Source organism: Felis catus, chromosome B2 (assembly GCF_018350175.1).
Source record: "Felis catus isolate Fca126 chromosome B2, F.catus_Fca126_mat1.0, whole genome shotgun sequence".
In the NCBI taxonomy this organism is placed as follows: domain Eukaryota; kingdom Metazoa; phylum Chordata; class Mammalia; order Carnivora; family Felidae; genus Felis; species Felis catus.
In genome coordinates, this window is record NC_058372.1 from 64604214 (window position 1) to 64617517 (window position 13304).

Below are 13304 nucleotides of genomic sequence, written 5' to 3' on the forward strand. Positions count from 1 at the left end.
CTTATTTATATCTTACGTTTCTTTTCCAAAAATTTTTTTTCATTTTTTTTCTGAGAATATTTACAATTGTTCATTGAAACTTCTTTTTCTTAATGATAGCTGCTTTAAAATCCTGGTCAAATAATTCCAATATCTATACCATCTTGATGTTGTGTCTGTTGGATGTCTCCTCTCATTAACTTGATATTTTCCTGGTCCTTGATGTAAGACGTTATTTTTTTATTGTATTTAGATTATGTTGATCAATCAGACCAGAGTAGGCCCTGCACACGCAAGCACACAGTCTCTGCAGACACCCACCCTCCACGAGGGGGAGCCATGTCATTACTGCTGGGTTATGGTGGTAATCCTATCTCTGCTCACATCGCCCTGATGTCAGTGCCTTAAATGACAGGCCAAGGAAGGAACAATTTTTTCTGGAATGTGTCTGGTGTTGTCTAAAAGATTATGCCCTACATGGCCACTCCCTTATAGGTCCTTTGGCTGAAGAGAACAGGCTTTTTTTATTTGGTTGTATTTGTTTGTTTGTTCATGGTTTTTTCTTGTACTTACTGTTCTTTCCAGCCTGTGAAATTCTCCAGTGCCTAGGATGGGATATAATAGAGGCAGGAAAAAACAAAAACAAAAACAAAAACTTTCCAGGTCATTCCTTAAATCCTAAGGTCCCTAGAAAAGCTGCCTTCTTTTTTTCACCTTTTAGAATCTTCTGATGTTTGTTTCATATATTTTATCCGGGGCTTTTAGGTATAAGAGGCAAAGAAGAATAAGGTGAAATGTCTACTCCATCATATCTAGAGCTGGAAATCCTCATAGACAACGAGGATAAATTTATCTTCCATTCAAACATTATTTTATGGCCTTTTAGCTTTCTAGATTTATGCAGAATGAAGTTCTTACAATAATCGTGCTCCTGAACAGAAGGAGCACTTAAGACAGGGTGCTACGCTAATGACTTAGATTCTAGCATCTCAGCTCATGCCCAGAGAATTGCACTCTGGTGGCCACAATTCTTTTGTTTCTTTTATACAATGAAGCTCACTGTCCTATTTTTCTGAGTATAAAATAAATCTTTGTTCACTAGAATAAATTTTTTAGATTCCTATTTTATATAAGGCTATAAAATTGCTCCAGATCCCAACTCGCAGGCATAAAAACTATTTTTTTTTGTTTCGGTATGTTTCGTTACATTATTTTTAAAATTATTTAAGAATTTTCTTTTAATTCTAACATTTAATGTCTTGATAGCTTTCTCATTTAAATTAAACAGCCACAACAAATTTCTGGACTTCACATTTTTTCTTTACCTACCTCCTATCACTTACTTTACCTTCCAACAAAGTTGTCAAAACACTTCAGTCTCTACCTTATCATGTGACACTTGCAAGCTGTTGCTGTCTGGTGCTTTCCATACAACCTGACTTGGACCTCCACAAGGTCACTGATGACCTCCCATTTCCTAAATGTAGTGGGAACTTACCTTGCTTGACCTCTGACCAACATTTGATTACCACTTCACATTTCCTCTTCCCCTTCCTTTTATTTGAAGCAAAAGCAACATCTCTATTTTTCCCCCAATGACTTTTTTTTAATCTTTCTTTTTCTCTTCTTACTATAGCAAAAATACAAAGTCATAGAAATCATTCCGATCGTGTTTAAGGAAAACTAAAATTTGCTGTCCTTATCAATTCTGTGTATTTCTTCAGAGGACAGCATGGTTGGATTACTGCTTATAGTTCCACCTAATAAAAGCATTATATTTGACATGATAACATTTTCATATATTTACAAATATATTTATAATTCATAGTAATTCTTTTACTGCCCTTTAATAATTCCCCTTTGGACAATGTTAGCCCATGTCTTAAGAAAGTAAAAGAAGGGCCCCGGGGTGACTCAGTTGCTTAAGCGTTGGATTTCAGCTCAGGTCATGATCTCATGGTTGGTGAGTTCGAGCTCTTCATGGCACTCTCTGCTGTCAGCGCAGAGCCTGCTTCAGATCTTCTGTTCCCTCTCTCTCTCTGCCCCTCCCCTGCTCATTCTCTCTCCCCAAAATAAATAAACATTAAAAAAAAGAAAAGAAAAGAAAAAAGAATTAAAAAATCATTCCCCAGTTTTCTGAGTTTCAAAATAGACTTAAAACTTATGTTAGAAAAATAGTTTTGAGAAGAAAAGATTTGAGTTTTGAATTCAAGCACTTTAAGTTATACATTTTTTCAGTGTTTTCTGTCTCACCCAAATGGTGTCCCATCTATACAGCCGTGCAGTTCAGAAACCCAGAAATCACCTGAGCACCTCATGCTCACATTCCACTCATTAGAGTCCTATCAATCGTATTTCCTAAACATCACTAGGTTATTCTAGTTTTTCTTGTGCACACTACCATCACCCTCTTCTAAACTACTAACATCTCTCCTCTGGATTTCTTTCTGTTGTAGATACTATTCTCATATATCGCCACCCAAAACTTACCACTCCCCCATCTATGTGGCTCATCTCAAAATGGCTTCCACATTTGCAGCTAGGATATCCTTGCAGAGTGTACATATTATATTATGGTCTTTAAAACTCTTCAGAAATTTTTCATTGCTCTTTTGGAGGAAAAAAAAAATGTGAATCATGGTTTACAAAGCCCTACATGTTATGCCGCCCATTTTAAGTCTCCAGCTTTCTTTTTCATTTCCAACCACTCATGCTCAGCTTAAGCCAGACTGGCTTCTCAGCTCACTCCCTTCTGGTATGGACAGGACCCCATTCACACTCACTGAATCCTCTTCCTGTGCTTTCTTCAAATGTTTATTCTTAGTTTACCTTTTCTGATTTTTATCATATGATAATTTTTTAAAGTTTTAATTTCCCAAATTCTTATTGCTTTCCTAACTTGTATAAGGATTTCCTGTAATTAACAAATATAAAATCATATCGTTCTTAAATAATAATTGTGTTGGGGGCGCCTGGGTGGCGCAGTCGGTTGAGCGTCCGACTTCAGCCAGGTCACGATCTCGCGGTCCGGGAGTTCGAGCCCCGCGTCGGCTCTGGGCTGATGGCTCAGAGCCTGGAGCCTGTTAACGATTCTGTGTCTCCCTCTCTCTCTGCCCCTCCCCCGTTCATGCTCTGTCTCTCTCTGTCCCAAAAATAAATAAACATTGAAAAAAAAATTAAAAAAAAATAATTGTGTTACCTACTTTACAATATTTATTCTATTTACTTTCCCCCCTCTTGTTAAATTGCTTTGGTTAATACTCCTAACAATACTCTGTTCTAGTGGGGAGAGCAGGAATCTCTTCTGATTTTCTAGTGTTGTGTCATCAGCCATCATTCTGACTTTTGATTTTCTCTCCTTTCCAAAAGTGACCCCAGATTCTATTAGCTTTTTTTTTTCCCATGCTAGTTTTACTTCATGTGTATCACAAGTAAGTGGGGGTAGAATGCCACCTTTCTTGAGAGGATCTCTTTTCTTTGATGTGATAAAAAGACAAAATTTAAACAAGAAGTATTTTTCACTTAAAGTTCTATAAAATTCCTTTAATAGTTGACTGTATTCAATATGGATAATGACAATAATGAACAGTTGATTGCTGTTTATTCAAAATGCTTTATTCTTATTAAAATCTCTCTATAATAAGCACTTTTATACTTAAAAATCTATGTGTGCATTTTAAATGATTTATTCTTAGGGTATATTCTTAAAAATTATGTTCTGTATCAAACACAACATTAAAAAAAAAAGACTATTGATAAATATGGCCAAATTCTCCAAATTGCTTCCCAGAAATCTTCTACTAATTAATAATCCCATTAAAATGGGCTTGATTTTCAAGCTTTTCCTGCAATGAAAGAGGTAAACAGTCCTAGGCTGCTAAGTCAAGCTGGCCGCTCGTACTCAGTGATGGTTTTGCATCTCCTCCCCTGTGCCTCTCTTCACTCTCCCACTGCACACGCATAATGGTGTCCAGAGGTCGGGTATGACTAGGATACCGGCCTCGACTCAGGAAAGCTGTAGACACAGGAGAGTTAGCTGACTCCTGGTACACTAATAACAATATTGGTGTTACTATTTCTATTCCTATTTGCTTTTGGCACAAATGACAGCCAGTTCTGGAAAAGCTGAACCTGTTTTTCACTGCCAACATGTTCTACTAATGATCACTGCAAAAATGCCAGCTGTAGCTAGCTACAAAGGGAAAGATTTCTCCGATTTTCTCGCCTTTAGGGACAGAAAGGGGGGAAAAAGTACTAAATGAATGTGAATTGGAAGCCAGTTACTGAGACATTCTTCTTTCTCTGGCTTCATATCTTCACCCATATCTCCTGTGTTGTACTGTTCAGGATAAAAGTTCCCTATATGCTCTTTAACCAGGTTTTTCTGTTTAAACTGTGGATTATAACCTCATCACATTCAGCAATAGCGTGGGCTCTATCATTATATTCATATGAAAATAGGAGAGAAGTGCCAGCTTCCCTTCTCCTAAACTACTCTGCTTGCATGCATTCTTTGATATTTCTGAAAGGTTTGCTGGGAGAATCAGTGCTTCAGACAGTCTCCATTTCATTTTCTCTGTTCTCTGGAAGTGGCTCTGATCAAGACCACACTTAGGGAGCACAAATGCTGTTTGAAATTAATAGCCACGACAAAGCAACCACCTCTTTCTTGGAGCATTCTGTGAATGGCAGTGAGGAGGTTAATTCCACTCCAGAGTCCCCAAGGCCACCTGGCCATGATTTTCACATTTATTTCAGCTGTGGTCCTGTCAGGTTGATTACATAGTTAAAACCAAGACTCTTTTGTATAGGTTTCTAGAGCAGTTCAGCTGCTTAGCTGCCTGGAAGCATTAATAACCTAGAATCGGAGTGACAGGAGAGTTCCTGGCCCCAGTTCTCTACTGGGAGCTCCCGCCAATGTCTGTTTGTCTTTGAAAGAGCAACTCAAAAATGTGAAATTTACTCACACCATTTCTTCTTCAATAATAAATACATGTACTGCTCAGTGACGGCTTACTCTTTTCTAGAGGACTTACATAAATGATCTTCAATTCTCACAACCTTGCTAGATAGCTCTTTGTTTTTTGTTTTTGAGGTGAGGAAAGCAAGGCTCAGAGACTTTAAGGGGTTCTACAAGGCCACATAGCTAAAACTGACAAAGCCAAGATCTGATTTAGGATCACCTGGCACCATAAGGTGGGCTCTTCCTCCCAGGAAACACTCTCCCACAGTCTTCATTAGTGGCTTTGGTGAGAGCAGTGAGTGCATCCTGTCCAGTATTAATAATCAACAGGATTGGGGCGCCTGGGTGGCGCAGTCGGTTAAGCGTCCGACTTCAGCCAGGTCACGATCTCGCGCTCCGTGAGTTCGAGCCCCGCGTCAGGCTCTGGGCTGATGGCTCAGAGCCTGGAGCCTGTTTCCGATTCTGTGTCTCCCTCTCTCTCTGCCCCTCCCCCGTTCATGCTCTGTCTCTCTGTGTCCCAAAAATAAATAAACGTTGAAAAAAAAATTAAAAAAAAAATAATCAACAGGATATAGGGAAGCACAGCAAGCCAGGGTTCAGAGAAAGGCAACTGAGTATGTTAGCTCTGGGAAAGAGACATGGTATTTAAATTTAAGTAGAGATTGTAACATGAGATAAGGTAAGCCTACTATTAGTACTTCATAGCAAAGATCTAAACGGCTTGCTTCACCTTCTGCATTGGCTCAGTAACTTTCATGCCTCTCTCATTCTGTTCCACACTGGGAATAATTTAGGGCCCTCAACAGACTGTGCCAACCAGATTATGTTATCCCTCCACTTACACACGTTTAATGATTTTTCATCACCTTAAGAATTAATTCCAAACTCCTCAAAGTGGCAAATCGAGTTCTTACCTTTCACTGCTCCCCATTTATTTCTCCATCCTTTTTCTAGCCATATGAATCATTTGGAGTTCCCTTGAACAGACCTTCTTTGCCTATGTCTCTAAGACACTGTATCAGCTGTTGCTCCTGGCAGGAAAGTCCTCCCTCACCAAATTCTTCCTACACTCCCATTTCTGTTTTCCATGACACAGTAACTTAAGAGTCATCAACTTTCAGAAGCCCTCCCTGACTGATCATCCTGACTGAGCAGCACACAGCATGCTGAGATGTGATTTGGTTTACTTGAATTCTCTTGGTCTAGACCTTGGACTCCTTGGGAATGTGTATTGCCTAGGAGCACATATTAAGCTGTTAATAAATACTGAACACAAGGAATCAGGCAAAGGTTGAGTGATCTAATACCTAGATTCTTATCTTCCTTGATTAGAAGAGTCAGGAAAGACTTCTGGATTACCACTTTTTCTGCAAAGGGATAATTAATTTTGAATCAGTTCAAACTCAAGTATTTATTGAGCTTTTACTGCAAAGTCTTCTTGGAGTCCTATATCTCCAGTAAATAAAAATTGTGCTGCTTATCAAAAAAATAGGGCTTCGATAGACAAGGTTACAAGCTAAAATTTTTGAAATGAGAATTTGCTTCAAATAATGTGAAACATGTATTGTTGCCAAATTGATGATATTCAGCAGTTTATAACATAAACTAAAGCCCTGATTCAGTTTGTAAGCTGATATTTGCTGTGACACCAGGTTCAGGGAGTGAATTCTCATGTCCTCTGGAGGACTTAAACAATGAAAGTCAAATTCTCCTTACAATATATCTTCATATGAGACACACCTTTGAAAACAATATAGTTTAGTTGGCTTCAGATATGTTCTTTTTAAAATATTTTTCATCTATATGAAGTTAGAGAAAGTAAAAAATAAGGTTGGTTTAATGAAAAAAATTCGGTAGAACCTGAAATTAGTATGTACATAATTCAAAATGCCTTATCATGGACAATATTCTTGTGTCCTGTCATAGGTTTAGTTTAAGTGATTTAAAAATGTAGGTGTCACTGTATTATTTTATACATAAATATCAAATAGAAGTGGTTGAAGTACAGGATTGGACTCCAAGAAGAAGTCTGGATTTTCAGTGCAAATACTTCCACAGACTCTGTGATCCACAAATGGAATGAGGTATAGACTCCACAGGTAAAGATAATGGCAGGAATAGAGAGTGTTTCTTACACACTCATGGAGAATCTGTTCACTCTCCTAATTCACAATGTCCTTTTCTTTAGGACAGTACTTTAACTCCTTGATGCAGAAAAGAATTAAGAGTATTATACACACATTTTTCATTTTCAGAATAAATTTTCAAATGTTAACCAACTAAACTAAATATGTATAGATTATTTTTACAGGTATTTCGCATTTGCGAGTTAAAAAAATGAATCTTGAGCAAGAGCAAAGCTGGAGGCATTATGATTCCAGCTTTTGAAATACACTACAAACCTGTAATAACCAAAAGAGTATGGTACCAGCACAAAAACAGACACATAGACCAATGGAACAGCATAGAGAGCCCCAAAATAAACCTACACTTGTAAGGTCAATTAATCTTTGACAAAGATGGCAAGAATGTCAATGGGAAAAAGTCACTTCAACAAATGGTACTGAGGAAAATAGCTACATGCAAAATAATGAAACTGGACCACTTTTCTTTCATCATACACAAAAATAAACTCAAAATAGGTTAAGAATCTACATGTGAGACCTGAAAGCATAAAACTCCTGGAAGTTTTTTATGTTGGCTTTAGAAACTTTTTCTAGGTATATCTCCTCAGGCAAAGGAAATAAAAGCAAAAATAAACTGTTGTGACTATATCAAAATAAAAGGTTTTTGCACAGTGACAAAATGATAAAGCAACTTACTGAATGGGAGAAGATAATTTGCAAATGGTATATCTGATAAGGGGATAATATCCAAAATATATAAAGAACTTATACAACTCAACACAAAAAACCCACAAATAATCTGATTAAAAAATGGGCAGAACACTCAGACATTTTCCTAAGGAAGACATACAGATGACCAACAGCACATGAAAAAAATGCTCCACATCAATAATAATCAGGGAAATGTAAATCAAAACCACAATGAGATATCACCTAACATTTGTCAGAATGGCTGGAATCAAAGAGACAAGAAATAACAGGTGTTAGTGAGGATGTAGAGAAAAAGGAACCTTGATGCACTGGTGGTGGGAAGGAAAATTTGTACAGCCACAAATTTCCAAAATTTGTACTGTGGAAAACAGTATGGAGTTTCCTCAAAAAATTAAAAATAGAATTAACATATAATCCAGTCATTCCACTACTGGGTATTTACCTGAAGAAAATGAAAACACTATTTTTTAAGTTTACTTATTTATTTGGAGAGGCAGAGAGAGAGGCAGAGACAGAGGGAGAAAGCAAGAATCCCAAACAGGCTCCACACTGTCAGCACAGAGCCCCATGTGGGGCCCAAACTCACTAACAATGTGTTCCTGACCTGAGTCAAACAATGAGATCATGACCTGAGCCAAAAACAAGAGTAGGACTCTTAACTAAATGAGCCACCCAGGTGCCTTAAAACACTAATTTGATAAGATATATGCACCCCTATATTTACTTCATCAGTATTTAAAATAACTAAGATGTGAAAGCACTTGAAGTGTCCATCAACAGATAAATGGGTAAAGAAGATGGGGTATTTACATACACACGCACACACACACACACACACACACACACACACACACACCCGAGTGTTTCTCAACCAAAGAAAAGAATGAGATCTTGCCATTTACAAAGACATGGATGCACCTAGAGAATATAACGCTAAGTAAAATAAGTCAAAGACATATACCATATTATTTCATTCATATGTATAATTTAAGAAACAAAACAAAGGAACAAACAGAAAAAAGAGACAAACAAAAAAAAACAGGCTCTTAAATACAGAGTACAATCTGGTGGTTGCTGGAGGGGAAGTGGGTGGGAAGATGGGTGAAATAGGTGAAGGGGATTAAGAGTACACTTACCATGATGATAAGTAATATATAAATTGTTAAATCATTATAATGTACACCTGAAACGAATATAACACTATATGCTAATTATACTTACATTTTAAAAAATAGGGAAGAGTAAACTATACAAAAATAAGAAGTAAAACAAACAACTATAATAAACTGAGTAGAGTTGATCAGTATAATCAAAGAATAAGCAAACTTTACTATAGGTAAAGAGCTTCTTTATCAATGGTTTAACCCATGTTTCTCAGTCTTTTGAAAAAAACCATTGGCCTACTTGACTAGGAAGACTTTATAGAGATTCACTTTCTACAGTTTGCACTGAGTTCAAACTCATATGATTTCTTTACCAATATAACAGTATATAATTAGATATGCTTCTCAAGTTGCATAGCACCCCCCCTCTACTTCTTTGAAAATCACATGTCAGCTTTTGTAATACACAGAAATTTACCCACCACTAGCCAATCACCAGACTTCAAAAGATATGCTTTAGATGAGAAATACTTTGATGAGGTCAGCTTCTACCCAGAGTCATGTTGTAGTCCTGGTCAAATGGTTTATTAAGGGAGGGGCTGCATGGAGTGACTGACACTCAGGAAGGAACTCATAATATATAAGTCCACTTACTCAAACGGAACAGAACATAAATGCAAAATTGGGAAAGCACCTGTTGTTCAATTTTAGTTTCATCTTTTTCCTTGAACTTCAAGAATTTTACTTTGTCTCTCTGCATGCATACATAAAAATATTGTCTCCATATAAACCTTCACTTCTAAATATCACAAAACTATCTATTGTTATGCTTTTAAAAATAAAGTATTAAAAAGCCTTCATGATATGTACTTGAATTTAGTTACATGACATTAAGCATTAGACAGCTAACAATCCTGATTAAATATTTGAAATTTGAAAAGATGAATATTCTAGCCTTTTTTACCCTTGGGGGTTTTTAATTTGGTTATCTGTTTACTGTTTCATTAGGTGAGCCATGTAATCAGAGACCCATAGTAGCTATAGAAATTACTAAGTTTAATGATTCAGGAATTCCCCTGAAGTGAAAATAATAACTAAACTGAATAATCTAAATTGATTAGTTTTACTTGTATCCTAACAGCTCTTGAGACCATAATATTAAACCTATCACTTCAGTATTTTCCATAAATTCATTTCATGTATATCCCAGGATCCAAACGCAATTCTGCAAATGCAGTTTAGCATTTCATTTTTTTAAAAAAGTGCTTTTGGCTTTGTCCTTTTAGAGACTTTTATCTTTTATAATGTAAAATCATTAGGTCAGGGCCATCTCTCTGATTCCTGAATTATACACTGAAGCACTGTACACATTGTACAGATGTCTGTCAATGAGTCCATTCTGGCCATCTTATGAAGAATTAAGCTGTTAGGCATTATGAAGGATATAAATGGGTGAGGCAGAAAATCTGTCCTTGGGGAGCATACACTCTGTGATTTTTGAGAAGATAACATATCAAATAATTAGTTTTGAAAAATATGTGGCCGGTTGGGGTGATTAAAAAATAAAATATAATTTATATATTCAAAAGAATATTGTCATTCAAAGGCCATTTTGGCAAACTATCCATTAAGTCTGTTGATACTGCCTCAGTATGATAATTTTAGAATGCTGTCATTTGGATTTGCTTCTTAGTGAGTTACAAAGCCACATAAGAATACCTGTTTCTTACTAGCACTTTTTTTAAAACATGAAGATACTATTGGCCAGTTTGATTGACCTAACTTTTGGTTAACTTAACTGTATTAAAATTACATTTCTCAGCCTGAAAATGTTAAAATTATACATATATGCTCAAGCATCTGAGAGCAATTCCAATAAAGCCATTACCAATATAGAGTTATCTTAATATAAATGTATGATTTTTAAGATAGAAATTTTGAAGGAAGGTATACTAATGTCTTCTAGTATATCTGTTTAATATGTATTTATAATATTTACATTAAATGTGTGTATATATTTATATAATATACCTATACTTGTATGATAAAGTACAATACTATAGGATTTCATAGGAAGGGGATCTGGATAACAGAAGGAAGGGACAGGACATTTCTTATAGAGAAGAAGAAAAAAGAAAAAAAAGAAAATAGTGGAAAGAACTAAATGACATATCCAACCACAGAGAGGAGACCAGTGAACTCTTCAAAAGATGATTGGAAATTGATGGTAACATATTTGATACAGAAGGTAAAAGGAGTGGGAAAAAAACTCAAACAACTGAAAGTTTTCTAGCTTGGGCTATTATGCCCATAACAGAATGAGAGGTATTGACTCCAAAATAAAGATAGTGATTTTGTATTTAGAAACATTGAATAACATAATTTGAAAACTATAAAAGACTTTAATTATTACCTAGTTAGAGCATGTACGCTCTCTCTCTCTCTGTTTCCCTTTCCCTTTATTAGAAAACAGATAAAGAAGTTATTCAACCAAAATCTGAAGACAACCAAGAGAGACAGAAGTCAACACTTGATATTTCCTCTTTGGAATAGGAGTATACCTTTCAGAAGAGAGTAAATATTCTAGTAGTGGGAGTGGTGATTTGAGATAAAATAAAAAGCTGGATGGGAGAAGTTTGCCTGTATTCATATGTGAAGGTAGAAACTCAGAATGTAGGACTTTCATAGGGTAGGAGATTGAATAACTAGGCAGAGCAGAAGCCCAGAACACTGCTACATCTACTAGAAAAGAAGGTGGAAGCCATGAAGTCAGATAAGGAAATTTATTATCTTAAAGTAAGAAAAAAAGGTTAAAAATTAAAATGTATATACATTTATTTTATAATACTAAAAAATGAAAACACTAAAGCAATAATAACTCTATAATATTAAGGAAATGTAATTTATAATTTTAAAACTGGAAAAATCTCTGGGCCCAGATTGTTTGGTGAATTCTATCAAATTTTTAAAAAGTAATTAGCACCAATTCTACACAATCTGTTTCAGGATACAGAAGAGAAGGGAACACTTCTCAACTCAACTTATGATGCTAGGATTACCCTAACATCAAAACCAGACAAACAGTACAAAAAAAGAAAACTATAGATCCATGTCCCTTATGAATGGAGGTAAAAGTTCTTAAATTATTAACAAATAGAATCCAGCAACATATGGTATCTAATATTAATTTAAATTATTTAAATTAACATTAATATTAACATTTAAATTTAAATAAATTAAATCAATAAATTAATATTTAAATCAATTTAAATTAATATTAATTTATTATTTATTTATTATTAATAAATTATTAATTATTTAAATATCAATAATTTAATATTAAATAATTTGTAATAAGAATTATTCAATGTAAACAAGAGGGGTTTATTCCAGGTATGTAAGACTGGTTCAATATTTAAGAATCAGCCAGTGTAATCTATCATATAAACAGGCTAAAGAAGAAAAGTCATATGATCATATCAATTAATGCAGTAAAATCATTTGACAAAATTCACCACATATTCATGACAAAATTCTCAGTAAAAAAACAAAGAAAAGAAAAGCATAGAGGAGAATTTCTTCATCTTGATAAAGAATATCTACAAAAAAATAAAACCCTACAGCTAAATTATACTTAATGGTGTGACAGGATGCTTTCCCTCTAAAAGCAGGAAGAAGCTAAGATGTTCATATTACCACACTCATTCAACATAATAATGGAAGCTCTGGTCAGTGCAATAAGGCAAGAAAACTAAATAAAGAACATACAAATCACACACAAAAAAGAAACAAAACTATTCTTGTTTGCAGATGACATGATTATCTACATAGGAAACCCCAAAGAATGTACAAAAAGCTTCTAAATTGTGGTTGTAAGCTTTAAAATTCATATAGGTATATAAAGAACCCAGAATACTCGAAACAATCTTGAAAAAGATAGTGTTGGAAGACTCACAATTTCCATTTAAAAACTTATAAAGTAGGGGCACCTGGGTGGCTCAGTTAAGCATCCGACTTAGGTCATGAGTCGGGAGTTTGAGCCCCACGTTCAGCTCTGTGCTGACAGAGCCTGGAGCCTGTTTCAGATTCTGTGTCTCCCTCTCTGCCCCTTCCCTACTTATGCTCTCTTTCTAAAATAAAATAAAGCAAAACAAAAATTTAAAAAACTTATTATAAAGCTAAAACAATCAAGCCAGTGTGGTACTAACATAAATACACAAATATAGTCAACAGAGTAGAATTTAGAGTCAAGAAATAAACATTTACGTTTATAGCCAATTGATTTTCAACAAGAGTGTCAATATAATTGAATGGGAAAAGAATAGTCTTTTCAACAGTGGTGTTGGAACAATTGAATTACATATACCAAAGATTGAATTTGGACCCCTACCTTACCCCTACCTCATCATATACAAAAATGAA

General features: G+C 35.2%; 1 long non-coding RNA gene and 1 pseudogene across 6 annotated transcripts in view; one reads left to right on the forward strand and one right to left on the reverse strand.

The window, feature by feature from the left end:
* The window catches only part of LOC101091112, a 57555-nt pseudogene extending 51434 nt beyond the window's left edge, over positions 1–6121 (reverse strand).
* Positions 1–13304, forward strand: part of LOC123385428 — a 385056-nt gene that overhangs the window by 216656 nt on the left and 155096 nt on the right. The window lies entirely within an intron of this gene.